The sequence below is a fragment of the Perca fluviatilis genome, chromosome 3 (genome assembly GCF_010015445.1).
Source record: "Perca fluviatilis chromosome 3, GENO_Pfluv_1.0, whole genome shotgun sequence".
In the NCBI taxonomy this organism is placed as follows: domain Eukaryota; kingdom Metazoa; phylum Chordata; class Actinopteri; order Perciformes; family Percidae; genus Perca; species Perca fluviatilis.
In genome coordinates, this window is record NC_053114.1 from 10,408,879 (window position 1) to 10,425,110 (window position 16,232).

The following is a 16,232-nucleotide window of genomic DNA, read 5'->3' on the forward strand; positions in this document are numbered from 1 at the left end:
GTTAGTTACCCTTTTTGAAAAGGGTAGTTACCCTTTTTCAGGGTAACTACCCAGCCGGCAATGACATGTGGGGCCCAGATGAGGGCTTCATGGGCGGCAAATGAGGGCCCCATTATGGGCTTGCACCCAGGATCCACATTGGGGCAAGTCGTGGAAGCCCAGACATACTAAAAGTGGGACCTGTAAGGGTACTGCATGGGTCTTAATTGGGCACTTCATGTTAGACCCATTTGGGACCCACCTGCCCAAATGGGTCTAAAGTGGGTTTGCACCCAGGATCCAGCCGTGGATGCCCAGATGGGCTTTAAGTGGGACCTGTAAGGGTCTTATGTGGGTCTTAACTGGGTAATTCATGTCAGACCCATTTGGGCCCCACCTGCCCAAATGGGTCTAAAGTGGGCTTGCACCCGGGATCCAACCATGGCTACCCAGATGGGCTTTAAATGGGCTCTGTAAGGGTCTTATGTGGGTCCTAACTGGGTAATTCATGTCAGACCCATTTTGGCCCCACCTGCCCAAAGGGGTTTAAAGTGGGTTTGCACCCAGGATCCAGCCGTGGATGCCCAGATGGGCTTTAAAAGGGACCTATAAGGGTGTTATGTGGGATCTTAACCTGGCAATTCATGACAGACCCATTTGGGCCCCACCTGCTTAAAGGGCGTTTAAAATGGGCTTGCACCCAGGATCCATACGGGGGCCAGCCGTGGATGCCCAGATGGGCTTTAAGTGGGACCTGTAAGGGTCTTATGTGGGTCTTAACTGGGTAATTCATGACAGACCCATTTGGGCCCCACCTGCTTAAAGGGCGTTTAAAATGGGCTTGCACCCGGGATCCACACGGGGGCCAGCCGTGGATGCCCAGATGGGTTTTAAGTGTGACCTGTAAGGGTCTTATGTGGGTCCTAACTGGGTAATTCATGTCAGACCCATTTGGGCCCCACCTGCCCAAAGGGGTTTAAAGTGGGTTTGCACCCAGGATCCAGCCGTGGATGCCCAGATCGGCTTTAAAAGGGACCTATAAGGGTGTTATGTGGGATTTTAACCTGGCAATTCATGACAGACCCATTTGGGCCCCACCTGCTTAAAGGGCGTTTAAAATGGGCTTGCACCCGGGATCCACACGGGGGCCAGCCGTGGATGCCCAGATGGGCTTTAAGTGGGACCTGTAAGGGTCTTATGTGGGTCTTAACTGGGTAATTCATGTCAGACCCATCTGGGCCCCACCTGCCTAAAGGGCGTTTAAAATGGGCTTGCACCCGGGATCCACACAGGGGCCAGCCGTGGATGCCCAGATGGGTTTTAAGTGGGACCTGTAAGGGTCTTATGTGGGTCCTAACTGGGCAATTCATGCAAGGCCTATCTAAGCCCAACCATGAAAAATGGTTTAAGGAAACACTTGACGCTTTGAACTGCAGGAAATATATTGTTAAATTGAACGACAAAAATTATCTTTAAAAAAACAATTTAAATGTCACAACATACCGGTAAACAAATCAAAAATATATTTTAATTGAATCTCTGAAAAAACAAAATCTCTCCAAAAAATACATTAATACAACATTGTTACATCGAAAAACAAACATAATCTTTAAAAAACAATTTAAATGTCACAACATACCGGTAAACAAATCAAAAATATATTTTTAAAAAATCTCTGAAAAACAACATCTCTCCAATAAAATACATAATACAAAATTGTTACATCGAAAAAACAAACAATCTTTAAAAAACAATTTAAATGTCACAACATACCGGTAAACAAATGGCGTCTGTGTGGTGGACGCTCCTTTTTCTCTTTGGGCTCTTGCAGCCCTCTCCCCTCCACGGTCACGTGCGCCGGTAAACCACTTGAACAGCGCCATTTCCACTTCTTTGCGGTTCACATTTTGAGTCATTGCATTACTCTTCAGTGCACCTAAAAACAAAGGAGCATAAGTCAATTAGCAAGGTTCATTTTTGCTCCAACAAGTGCATGTTCTGCTCTTTCAATGGGTTGACGCACAGGTCTGCTTCAGAGCTCCGTCTATCGTGATATATTAATTATTGTCCAACCTCTCCCGCTGTTTTTCCTTTTGGTTAGATTCTACATCAGATTAAACAGCACAAACCAAAATTACAGACCACTGTACAATCTGCAGTGTTATTTTTCTGGCAAAATAATATTTCAACTTACCTCAATTTGTGAATGTCTGATAGAAGTTCTCCTTGAAGTCACAGCTAGCAGCAGTGCTTTCCGAATGGACTGCTAACGTTTTGAGCGCGAAACAAGGCCTTTGCATACAGGCCCCTTATAGATGTCCTAAGAACTGCCTGACCAAATAACAATTAAATACAGTAAAATTCGTAAATTGAGAGAATTAACAAACGTTAACTGCTCCGCTGGCTTCATTATGAATGGGCCTAATTAGGTGTTGTGTGCATAACAGGCGGAAAGAGTACTGAAAATCTGTACTCAAGTACAAGTACTGTTACATTGCTAAAATATTACTCTGTTACAAGTAAAAGTACTGGTGTTAGAGAAATACTCAAGTAAAAGTACAATTTGTAAAAAAAAAAAAAAAAACTACTCAGAGTATTAGTTACTTTTAACCACCGTCACTTCTCCAGACTAGGGCTGGATGTGTGTTTTCCTTTACCAAAAGTTAAAATGCCAACAATCTATTAATCATTAATAATTGATTAGATACAAATCAAGTGTTTTTCCCTCATTTTTTTCTCAAACAGATCTACTGTACCTTTTACAGCCAACACATCAGTCATTGTTGGTGTATGAGCTACACCTTGATAGAAACACATGCTACTCCTTGGTCCAAGGACATCCAACAACACAGAAGTGGAAGACAGATTGATGATGAGGCCTCCTGCAAGTCCTTTTCTAACAAATATTGAATTACAATTTCCTAAGAGGTAATAAATGCATCATATTCATGTCCATAAAGGGACTAGCTGTCTGTGAGCTATTTGGCCTCATCTTCAAAAATGAAGTACCGTAAAACTTCGAATAGGATCCCGGAGTTTTATTTGATCAAATAGACCATTGGGACAGGCATCTATGGGATGTGGATAACCGTATGGGGTTATTTGTAGGGATGCTTGACATTGATTTTGTACCGATATCCGATATACCAATATTGTCCAATGCTTAATTTCCGATGCCGATATTAGCCGATACAGATACCGAAACATATGATCGTTTATAGGCTTACTGCCCACTGTTCCATGACTCCCTTGATACTGGGGATTTGAATGTTTTGAAGGACTAGCCAGCAACCGGTAGGCTAACTGGGGTGCGGTGCTTACTACCCCTTCGAGAGAAGATGCCAACTGAACATTTCTTTGACTGAGGTAAACTGAAAACAAATAGCCACACAAGAACAAAAATTCAACTCATTCCACTCATTGGGGCTTAGATCTGCCCTGCTCAAGAATTTATTTACTCTACAAACCCTGTGTGTATGCTGGTTGGCCCAAAACCTACAGCAACACCCAAATTTTGTCTGCATTCACTTTGAGAGGAAACAAGCTTTCCAATAAGGTATAAAATGACATACTTTAGTCATTTTAATCCATTTCAAAAACCGATACTGATATTTACCGATATTGAATTTTAAAGCCAATATCGGCCGATAATATCGAGCATAGTTATTTGTCTAAATATGTGTTTCTGCCCCAAGGGACAGGCGTCTGGGACTGGGCTATTATTTGAAGTGTTACGGTAGGCCTGCAACCTTTCTGAGAGTCCACTAATCAGCATAATTCAACACAGCGTAAACTTTGATCTATTTTGATGTTTTTTACATTTTTGGGAAGTTACATTTTTCATTTTCTGCATGATTAACAAAAATGACTGATGGATTGTTTTGGCAAAAGATCTACATGTATGCAATGTTTGTTCTATATACCCATATATGTGTTCCCAGTTCAAACCCATGCCCACTCGGCACATAAAAATGCCATGCAGGACCCATATATGTGTTCCCAGATCAAACCCATGGCCACTTGGCCCATAAAAATGCCATGCAGGACCCATATATGCATTCCCAGTTCAAACCCATGGCCACTTGGCCCATAAAAATGCCATGCAGCACCCATATATGTGTTCCCTGATCAAACCCATGCCCACTCGGCCCATAAAACTTCTATGCAGGATCCATATATGCGTTCCCAGTTCAAACCCATGCCCACGGTTCACATAAATATGCCAACTTGCACAGCAAAATGCCATGTAGACCCAATATGCATTCCCAGTTCAAACCCATGGCCACTTGGCCAATAAATATGTCATGCAAGACCCATATATGTGTTCCCAGATCAAACCCATGCCCACTCGGCACATAAATATGTCATGCAAGACCCATATATGTGTTCCCAGATCAAACCCATGGCCACTCGGCACATAAAAATGCCATGCAGGACCCATATATGCGTTCCCAGTTCAAACCCATGGCCACTTGGCCCATAAAAATGCAGGACCCATATATGTGTTCCCAGTTCAAACCCATGCCCACTCGGCCCATAAATGTGCCATGCAGGACCCATATATGTGTTCCCAGTTCAAACCCATGCCCACTTGGACCATAAATATGCCATTCAAGACCCACATATGTGTTCCCAGATCAAACCCATGCCCACTTGGCCCATAAATATGCTATGCAGGACCCATATATGTGTTCTCAGTTCAAACCCATGCCCAATTGGCCCATGACTGTCCCTCATGGGGCCCATGTAATCAGCTCATATGGGCTTCCTATGTGGGACTCATACTACAAAACCTACATGGGACCTGCTGATTTCACCCAGCCAAAGCCCATGCCCACACAGTAACCATGGAACCCGTACTTAACCCATCTGGGCCCCACATGTCATTGCTGGCTGGGTACCCTTCTGAAAAAGGGTAACTACCCTTCTGAAAAAGGGTAACTACCCTTTTCAAAAAGGGTAACTACCCTTCTGAAAAAGGGTAACTACCCTTCTGAAAAAGGGTAACTACCCTTTTCAAAAAGGGTAACTACCCTTCTGAAAAAGGGTAACTACCCTTTTCAAAAAGGGTAACTAACCATTCGTTACCCTTCTGATAAAGGGTAACTACCCTTTCAAAAACAGTAACTAATCATTAACTACCCTTTTTTTGTTACCTTACTGTAAAGTGTTACCCTCTCTGCAGAGTAATACAGCTTTTTCATCAACAGGATCATTGACAAAAAGACATGCCATATTTTTAGAAGAAAAAAGAACTTTTATAGTCTGCACACTTTTAAACACAGTTAATAAACCAACACGTCTTTTTATTCATGCAGATGACAACACTGTGCTAAAATGCGCCTGATACAGACTGAATGAATGAATGAGGAAATGAAAGAGAGCTGTGTCAGAGGGAGGAGACTGAGAGAAACTTGAAGTTTATTTAAGAAAACCTGCTTCCGACCAGGTTATGTTCACAGACTCAGTTACCATAGTAACTGACTCTGAGGTTAAGTTACCTCTCTTTCTGAAACGGGCTGGAGTTACCCCTCCTTCTCAGGTTTAAATAACCTCCCTTTCTGAAGAAACCTTTCTGTCATCTCACTAAACCTGCTTTCTGAAACGGACCCCTGGTCGACTGTGTACAGTAATGAAGTTTACTGATCAGAAAAGTGACGCCGCTCCCTAGCTGTGTCTCCATCCGCCAAACCAACAAATCAGATATTAGTAAAACATATTGTTTTGATGCGGCATTTTATGATGGTGATGGTTGAACCAACAAGGACAAAATAAAATGCTTATTTTTAAATATGGGATGAAGGAAGGACACTGGCGTTAGTTGGGGCAGGCGGAGCATTTTTTGGGGGAGTGGGATGGAGTGGGGGGTGCCCCACGTGCCCATGCTTAGAACTGGGACTCATACTATTTATATCTATATATCTATATAGTGAAACCCCTTACTGTGTATTTTAAATTACATTACACATCTATATATTTCATTCTATATAATTCTATACCTATACCACTTTACTGCTTTTTGCACTTCTGGTTAAATGCTAAACTGCATTTCGTAGTCTCAGTACCTGTTCTCTACAGTAACAATAAAGTTTAACCTGATCTGATCTAATCTAATGAACTGTGTTGTGGCTGTGATTTGCTGAACCTCTTATGAAACAACAGGATTCAAATAGCATGACTGAAAACAATTGCTGATTAGCAGGCCCTCTTCACCCAGCCACATAATCTCATTTGGGTGCAGTAAAACAATATTAATGGATCTATAATGAATTGAGGTGAATTGAAGTAATCTCTGCATTCCATTCATATTGAGTCACTGTTAAGTCTTGCTATTGTTAAGGATGACTGCTGGTGATAAGAAAACAAAAGACAAAATTGTTTCTCTCTCAGATATCTGATCACACCTTGAATAGGTTTAAGCTTTTATCGCTTGAGTCAAAATTCATAATGGTGATCTATTATTCCCACAGGTCTAAATCAGATTTGGTAGTAGTGGGCGTTTCCTACTTGAACACTGAACAATTGCCTAAGCTGTATCCTGAATGTCTGAGCCTGAAAAGACAGAACCTTTACTTTCCTTTTCACTGGTCAACAACGAAATACAACTACTCAAATACAATACAATACAATTACACATTTGGGTTTTAGTTTTAAGCAATGGTTATGCCCAGTCCTTAAAGTTCCTTTAAAACTCACTGGTAATGTTTTGAATGGCTCAGTTCAACCAAATTAAAAAACAACACTTTCTTTCTAGTGGTATGTCTTCATACTGTTTTTGCTTTTTGCTTTGCTTTGTGCAGGTATTGAGAAATCAGTCTCTTCTCCTGCCCCAAAAAAACCCAATGGCAGCAATTTAGTATGTGGTGCTCACAGCATTGAAGACTTGGAAAATTAACAGCATCCACTTTTTCTAGGAATAATTTCCCTCCAGGGTTTTTCCTGGCTCAGAATGGGCCTTTGACGATACAACAAATGATACCCACTTTATTTCCTCTGTTCTAATGATTTGTTATGCACCACTTTATGGTGGAAATGTCAATCAATCAATCAATCAATACCATTTATTTGTCACATGAAATCATACGAGGTACAATTCCAGTAAAATGTAATCCCATCAGGTCCTTGAACTTGTGCATAATTCATTATAAAGCAGAATGGCCATCAGATCGACACACAGAAAAAGAGTCACCCAGTTGAATGGCTCTGGCACTCAAGGCTAGCCCGACAAGCCAGCAGAGGTGGAAAAAGTACTAAAATATTGTACTCAAGTAAAAGTACCAATACTTTGATTAAATATTATTCAAGTACAAGTAAAAATACCTATCTGAAAAATTACTCAAGTAAAAGTAATAAGTAGTTCATTTAAAATGTACTTTAAGTAAAAGTTACTTAGTTACTTTTAAAAAAAACTGTAAAACAGGGGGGGGGGATCTCTCCCATGTAGTGAAAATAGGACAAGGGGTCATAAATCCAAAACTATTTTGTTTTTAATTAAAGAAAAATCTATACAAAGGTATAAACATCTATACAAATGTATACACATATAATAACAACATAACATATGTCAGACAAGTTATTTAAGACCCTTAGAATGGTATAATGTGCAATTTTAGTTCAGACCATCCCATAAAATGTTTTCAAACAATAAATTGAAAGTGAAAGTACCATACATTGTTAATTCTGAGGGTCATCCTTCTTTTCTTCACAAACAAACAACAGATATAATGCAAATCAAGGCCAAATCACGTGTTTTGACTCCATAAAAGGGTTAGACCTAGGGCTGGGCGATATGGAGAAAATCAAATATCACGATATTTTTGACCAAATACCTCGATATCGATACCGCAAAGATATTGGATTGTTGACTATTGGTGCTTTCACAAATTATTTACACAATGAGATTTTTGATAAATAATCATCAGTAATGTGGATATAACGACTAAGTGGGTAAAGGTAAATAATAGAATAGTTACAACAGTCTGATAAGTTCAGAAAATGACATCACTTTACTGTAATGACCTTCGAAGTCACTGTTCCATTATCTTTAATGTGACTATTATTTGCCACTGTTCATCACACCCCCAACCGGCCCCGTCAGACACCACCTACCAAGAGTCTGGGTCTGCCGAGGTTTCTTCCTAAAAGGGAGTTTTTCCTTGCCACTATCGCAGTAGCCACTGCTAATGCTTGCTCTTGAGGGAATTACTGTAATTGTTGGGGTTTGGGAATTTATAGAGTGTGGTCTAGACCTACTCTATCTGTAAAGTGTCTCGAGATAACTCTGTTATGATTTGATACTATAAATAAAATTGAACTGAATTGAATTAATGCAGCCTTTAAAACCAGGAAGAGGCAACACTCATGCCATATTACGATATCCAAAATCTAAGACGATATCTAGTCTCATAACACAATATCGATATAATATCGATATATTGCCCAGCTCTAATTAGACCCATAGACTGTTAATTATATCAATATAAACAGACCCTAATGTTCACAGCCCAGACTAGCAGCTAGCTTCTACACACCTAAGTAGCCCCTATGACCTAATTAGATGTACGTGAATTAATTTAGCCAGTCTCCTACATACATTGTCCTGGCAGGAGTGGGGAATTCATTTTCCCAAGGGGCCACATGAGAATCAGGGTCTGTTGTGGAGGGCCGGACCAATAGGCTAAACTTAATTCTGTTCAATATTAATTTTATGTCAGGCGACACATTCTCAAACATCTCTTTTTTTCCTCTGGGCATATTAACGCAGCAGAGTCCACCAAACACTCTTTAATAAACTCCCCTTCAGAAAATGGCTTACTGTTTTGGCGATTTGTGGTTTGTCACAAAGATGGTCCTGACAGCTGCATACCTGGATGCCTTGTTGCTTTTGCGGCATACTAGCAAAGCTTCAGATGTAGGTGCGCACTCTGCCTCAGTCAAGTCATTTTTGAGGGATAACAGCTGATTTACATCCATGCTAACGTCTCCCGCTCAGTTCGCCACTCGCCAACACATCCATGGGTCCGACGGTGCGACCGGGTGCGACCGGTGCGACACATGCAGTTCTTCTTCTACTTCTTTTTAATTGCGACTTGCAACCAGAGAAGAAGAAGCTGCATACGTTCGCGCAAAATAAAGAATGCTGGTGCATTCAGGGTGCATTATGTGCATTACATTACAGTCTATGGTCTGGTGTAGTCATTCTGGGCACGATTTCTTTTCTTCCTTTCGTTTTTTTTTTTACTCAGTAACGGATGGGATTTGTAATGTAGCGAAATACAATCCTTCAGTCAAAATGTAATCAAGTACATTTTAAAATACTGATTTTAAAAACTACTTGAAAAATACAAAATACACAAGAAAACTCAAGTAGTAACGTGAGTAAATGTATTTCGTTACTTTCCACCTCTGCAAGCCAGACCCACATCAAGATGTTGGGTCTGGGAACACACCATTGGCAGAGCTCAATCCAAGGGGCGGGATAAACGGTTGTCTTTCAAATTCCCTTTGCACACAATAGGATAGTGCTACAACCAACCAGAGCAACGCTAGTTGATAGATTAAACTTTTGCCGTATCCGGTCGGCAAAACTCCGAACACATCTTCCTTTTTTAACCCTCATATTATGTTAAGGGTCAATTTGACCCATTTGCGTTTTTGTGTTGACCAAAATACTGGTTAACCTATCTTTTTCTCCATGAAATTGTATGACATTTCCTCATTTAGGGTCATGAACTTGTTCATAAAATCTGGACACACTGATGTGTAGTGGAATGTCTGTTCAGAGTTTGTATACAAAGATGATGTTGCGGGTCATTTTGACCCGGAGACTTTCAACACCCATTTAGGTGTCTGTGTGTGTGTGTGTGTGTGTTTGTGGGTGTGTGTGTGTGTGTGTGTGTGTGTGTGTGTGTGTGTGTGTGTGTGTGTGTGTGTGTGTGTGTGTGTGTGTGTGTGTGCGTGCGCGTGCGATGCTATTGACGATCCGGATTGTGAATTTTCCTATGATGAAGAGGATTCAGGGGACCAGTCTGGTGTAGTATACATTAGCTGAAAACAATGGGCAGCAATCATCCTCAACATGGACAGCTAAAGAATCTAACATAAAATGGTCAACATCAAAACACTGACGCCAAGGCAGACTGTCATCAAGATGACTCCAAGCCCCACAAGATTTTCTGCCACACTAGTTGATGATATTCAATCACCATTTCATCTCTTCATATCCCAACCAATAGATAGGATCATAGTGGACATGACCAACTTGCAGGGAGGTGTGTATTTCAAAAGAAATGGAAGTCACTGGATCAGATTGACTTGCATGCATACATTGAAATCCTAGTCCTCTTAGCGTCCGCAGCATCCACCCATGCTCTGCAGTGCCACGTTACATCCCGCAACACCCTGCTGTGATGCTCATACGCGCAAGAGTAGTCAGGATCCGGTATTGGAGACTGCACTACTCAGTATGACACGATGTGCCCTGCTATGACATGAACTTCCATGACTACCTCAAAGTCACTGTTCAATTATCTCTAATGTGACTATTATTGCCACTGTTCATCACATCAGCAACCGGGCCCGTCAGACACCGCCTACCAAGAGTGTGGGTCTGCGGTGTTTTCTTCCTAAAAGGGAGTTTTTCCTCGCCACTGTAGCAACAGCCACTGATAATGCTTGCTCTTGGGGGAATTACTGTAATTGTTGGGGCTTTGGAATTTATAGAGTGGTCTAGACCGACTCTATCTGTAAAGTGTCTCGAGATAACTCTTGTTATGATTTGATACTATAAATAAAATAAAATTGAATAGTATTAGCTGGAGTGTACAAGTCAAAGGGAGAAGCAATTGTCAGTCTGTGGAATGATGAGAGTGGAAGGCCAATATTTCTAGCAACAATGTCTTTTGAGTCAATTCATACGAAAGCTTGGGTGTTCCGCAACACCAGAGCTGGTCGAGTGAAAGAGACAAACTAGCTGAGATCAGAGATGTATGGGATGAATGGGTCAAAATTGTACCTGTCTTGTACAATCCTGGTCCCCATGTCACTGTAGATGAACACCTTGTTCCATTCAGGGGGCGCTGTCCCTTCAACAAGCCCAACAAGCCTCCCAAGTATGGCATCAAAATATGGGCATCCTAGGATGCCAAATCTAGCTACTATGCATGGAATATGCAAGTGTATACCGGAAATATTTTCACTAAATAATTGGTAAAAACAGTTTTGGGGGAAAAAATGTTTGTGATGAGGAAAAAAAGTTTGTTTTGAGTGTATTTGCACTGTACGGGTCATTTTGACCCGTAACATCATCAATGTCATTTTTTTTCAACATAATACGAGGGTTAAGAATGACTTCTGTGCCTAACTCCAAGTCTTCCAGAGTCGCAGCCAAAGCTGATTTGAAAGACCGCTGTTCGCCAGCAGCAGCAGCCATCTTCTTTGTTTTCAAGTAGCAGGGAATTAGGGCCGTTACAGAGTCAACGCATCGGTACGCATACGAGTCCGCAAGGTTACGCATCGCTACGCTTCGGCCGCCATTATGCGTCGATGCGTAGCCAAATGTGTCGTCCCAGTTTTTGATACGCGACGCGCCGATGCGCACAATACTATGCGTTGTCGGTGGGGACGACACTGCACGTATTGTACATTAAAAATATTGAATCAACATATCTGTGCAATTTCGTCAAACATAGGACTACTGAGTCACATTTTTCGGTATGTATTAACGTTGTGTGTAGTCTATGCTGTGTGCCCTCCTCAAGAGGCGAGAGAGAGACCCAAATGTATCTATATATTTTTAAAACCTGCTAAACCATTTATAAGCGACCTTTTATCAATGTATTGGTCAGTGCTACCCAATCGTAGCATACTGTACTGGTGGGGAAACAAGCATCTGATAAAAAGAAATCAGCCAGCCAGCTGCTCCCTGACCATAGGTATATATCTATGCTCCCTGACAAGAGCCACTCTCCGGGAGGGTCTGGCTCTGTCGACCGAACACCGTGGAGCACTCTGCTACCCCCTGTTGCATGGGCGGTGTATTGCATTTCACGCATTGCCCGTGACGCTTGGGTCTACTTGCGTCCGCTGTTTAGACTATGAAAGGGAGCGCGTCGCTCGCGATGCTTGTTCGCGTTGCTCGCGTTGACTCTGTAACGGCCCTTAAAGCGGAACCGTCGCAACTCTGCCGTCCTTATGTTAAGCCCGCCCATTTACTGTGACCAGAATTTGTTTTTTCCAGCTTGCAAGGCAACAGAGAGTTGCTAGACGGACCATGGCTGCAAATTACATTTGCTGCCGCTAGGGTGCGTCTAGATTTCTAGCATCTCCAGGCAGCATCCAGCCAAGTCTCAGCAAAAGGACACCACAGCTCCTGACATCCTGTTGGAACACAGCACACTGACACTGCATACTGGCCAACAGGATGCCTAGCAGAGAAGTGGCAGTCGGTGTTTAATTCCTCCACACTCCTTTGATGTAGAGATGGAGATGGACGCAGAGATGATCTTGCTTGTCCACATAGTTGGGAACATAGCCATAGGTCGTAGCTGATAGCCATATTTACCTTTTCCTCTGTTTTTACTCTGATGTTTACTTTTGAAAATTTGACTAGCCAGCTGGTTAGCTAGCTTAAGCTACCCGAGTCGGCAGGAGGTTAGCAGAGTCGGCAGTAGACTGGCAAGTGGATTTCCCTAGTGGAATCCCTATAGCCACATGTTATGACCGTCCAACATCAACCACAAAGCACAACTAATATTTGTAAAATAGAAATAAATTATGCATACGGAGAGGCAACTGGAGAGTTTTGCGCTCTAGAGCAGTGGTGGCTCCTGAAAAAAATTTCAGGGGGTGCAATTTTTCTGATAATGATTACGGTGACCCATTCAATGGGTACATTAAGAATCAGAAAGATTTCCCCTCTAGCTACATAAGTTACAGGTGGAGAGCTATGTAAGAAATTAGCATCCAGGAGCCTTCATAAGCAAAAATGAGGCTCCATATTCCACTTATTCATTACTTACATTAATCCAATGTTGTGTGATGTAAAATAGCTAAACAGGACACATTTTTTAAAAGATAAGTCCAGCAACAACATAAAGACAGGTGCAGCATATAAGTCAATACCAGAAGCATTTATTGACTGATCTCAAAAGTATTGGCTTACAAAAGCAAAATACGTTATCACAGTACAAATAATCAAGGGTGTTCTTTCACATTTCTCAACACTGCATAAACAATCTGCATTTCCATAAACACATGAAATATCAGCTGAAAATACAGCATCTTGGTATTTGTTCAGATTGCAGGATCAGCAAGAGCTTTTACCACATCTACAACATTTCAAATGTAATAATCTTTTAGAGTAAAGGGAAGTGCACACTTTAAACAATAAATAGTAACAGCATGACAATAACAAGTAGACAAATTGTTGAGAGAAGTGGATCTTTAGAACAACATTTTCTGGAATGTAGGATATCACCAAAGTGCAGGGCTGGACTGGGACAAAAAATTGGCCCTGGCATTTTTGGCCCAGGCGGCCCACACCCACCGTGCTTGGTCAGACACATTCCCTGCAGACAGTCCTCTTAAAATATGCGTGCATTCTATGATATGAGTTGCCTAGTGTTTTATTATTTGTTATTGATATTTGATATTGTATTGCCATTATTGTTATATTACTATTTTGCTTAATATTACAACCATAACCCTTCCCAAAAGCTACAATAAAGCTGAGAGTAGTACAGTAGGCCTATATGCCCTGGAAAAGAGCACCAATACAAGAGAAGCTAACTAAGCCATTCAAGGAACACTGATGCTTGTATCAACACTGATTTTATAGATCACACAGACTTTCCAGCTACCCAACAGGCCAACCGCTAGCATTTTCAATGTAAGCTTAAACAGTTAGGTTACCTGACAACCACTAACTTTAATGTTACTGCCAAACTGCTTGTTATCGTTATGATGTGACACACCCACACACACACACCCACGCACACACACACACACACACACACACACACACACACACACACACACACAGTTCCTGTTAATTTGCCTACTCCGTACCACGTCGTCATCTACTCTCTCTTCCATCTTTTCCTCACTCGCACCCATGGCCCTGTCATGGTCAATCTCCTCCTCCTCGGCTTCTTCATGTCACGTCATGATGCTGTTTCTGCTTCTCTGTATAGCCAGCCATCTCTCTTACCTCCTCGACTTCAGGTAATGCTGATGTTGAAGCAGCTACTGCTGTAGTAGCTGCTTCAACATGTCAGAAATGTTGGCACATTTTGAGGAATCCGCCTGTAGATTTTTAATCTTTTTCTCCTGTAATTTCTCTGCACCTCCCTTGCACTTTAGTGTTCGTTTGTCCATATTAACGTGGATGCTAAACTTCCAGCATAACTATTTTACAGCTCGTGTCTCACGGCTGGGAGGCGTGGCCATAGTGGGAATCATAAATTTGCGGCCCAGAGTGGGGAAGGGGGGTTCCTGGATTTGATTGGGTCAGGCCAGTGCCAATAAAGAAAATTAACCAATGGGCCGCTGTGAGTTCTTTATGGGCTGGCCTGGCCATAAAATAAAAAAAGGCCTATTTATATCGGCGATTCGGCCCAAAAGTGCGTCGGCCCACCGGGAAAATGCCCGGTATGCCAGATGGCCAGTCCAGCCCTGCCAAAGTGCTACTTAATAAAAGCAAAGTAACATCCCAAATAAGTGAATTAACAAGTGAGGCTTGACCTAGTGTGGTCTGTGCATCTTGGCGTTACACATTGAAGACCAAACCAGAATGGTGAGGTGCTGCTAAGTTTAACTAAAGAATTCTGATATTTATTTTATTCCGAATTACTTACTTCAAAAAGGCGAGCAGGAGCTTTTGATAGAGGCTACTGAAAACACTGATGCAAGTTATTAATAAGCAATTTGTATAGACTTCCATATTCTGCCCTCTTGTATAGATTTGTGAAAATGAACATGAACAGTGATAGACATTTTGCCTGAAAACAGCATTTGAAAATAATTTATAGAAAGGTAAACACAGCTATTTGGCTTTGTAAAAATGAACAACCATATTCTGGCCATTTGCATAGATTTGTAAAAATGAACAACCATATTCTGGCCAATTGTATAGATTTGTAAAAATGAACATGAACTAATAAGTTCAGTCAGGTTGAAAATCGCCCCAAAAGGGGCGGGGCCATTTGAAGCACGACTTTAGCCTGATTGGACATTTAGTGGCAGATCAGACGTCTAGATTAGAACACTGATAATGACTGTTGCTGATAGAATTGGTTAGAAAAAAAATCCCTTCCTTTTCCCGTTTGGCAGTGTGTCACCATATCGCCCTAATGAACACACCGCCCCTGCTCTAGAGCCTTCTGTCTTTATTTATGTAAAAGAAAACACAAAACTAAGGCAGCAGGTGACAATTCAAAATATTAAAACATAAAGAATATAAAACTTGAATAAAACTTTAATACATGAACTCACCGTGAACATTATTTCTGCCTGAATCACGTCAGATAGACTTTCATCGGCAATGGTGATTGTCGTTAAAGATGTCATCAAAACCTCAGTGTGGACCTTATTCTTACGTTAGAGTACTCGCGTATGGAGGACTAAAAATGACAGAAGGAAAAATAAATAAATAAATAAAAATAGAAATAAATAAATAAATGCAGAAATATAGTGAAAATAAATACATTTTGGTAACATAAATGGCTATTTCTGTATTTTTACATGTATTTATTTATGCATTTCTATATGTATTTATTTATGTATTTATACATTTATTTATTTATTTCTGTATTTATATATTTATTTATTTATACATTTATTTATTTATTTATATATTTATGTATTTATGTATTTATATATTTATTTATTTATATATTTATTTATTTATACATTTATTTATTTCTGTATTTCCACATTTATTTTTCCCTGCACTTGTATGCTAATTGAGTAGGGGGTGCCAACACCAGTCTGAAGAAGGATTGGTTAGAGCGATGTGATCATATCTACTACTACTGCCTTGATTTCACTGGTACAAAGAAGCCTACTCTGCTGCTTATGTGCAGGTTGAACACCCCTATACAGCATAGTGTATATTAATGATAAACAACTAGTTTTTCAAAACTGGAGGAATATATAACCACCATAAACGATATTTTGAGATGAAATTGTGATAAAATAACTTCTGCCGTGGAGTCCACCCAGGCCATGGATGTATTAAGAGAAGCAGGTTAGCA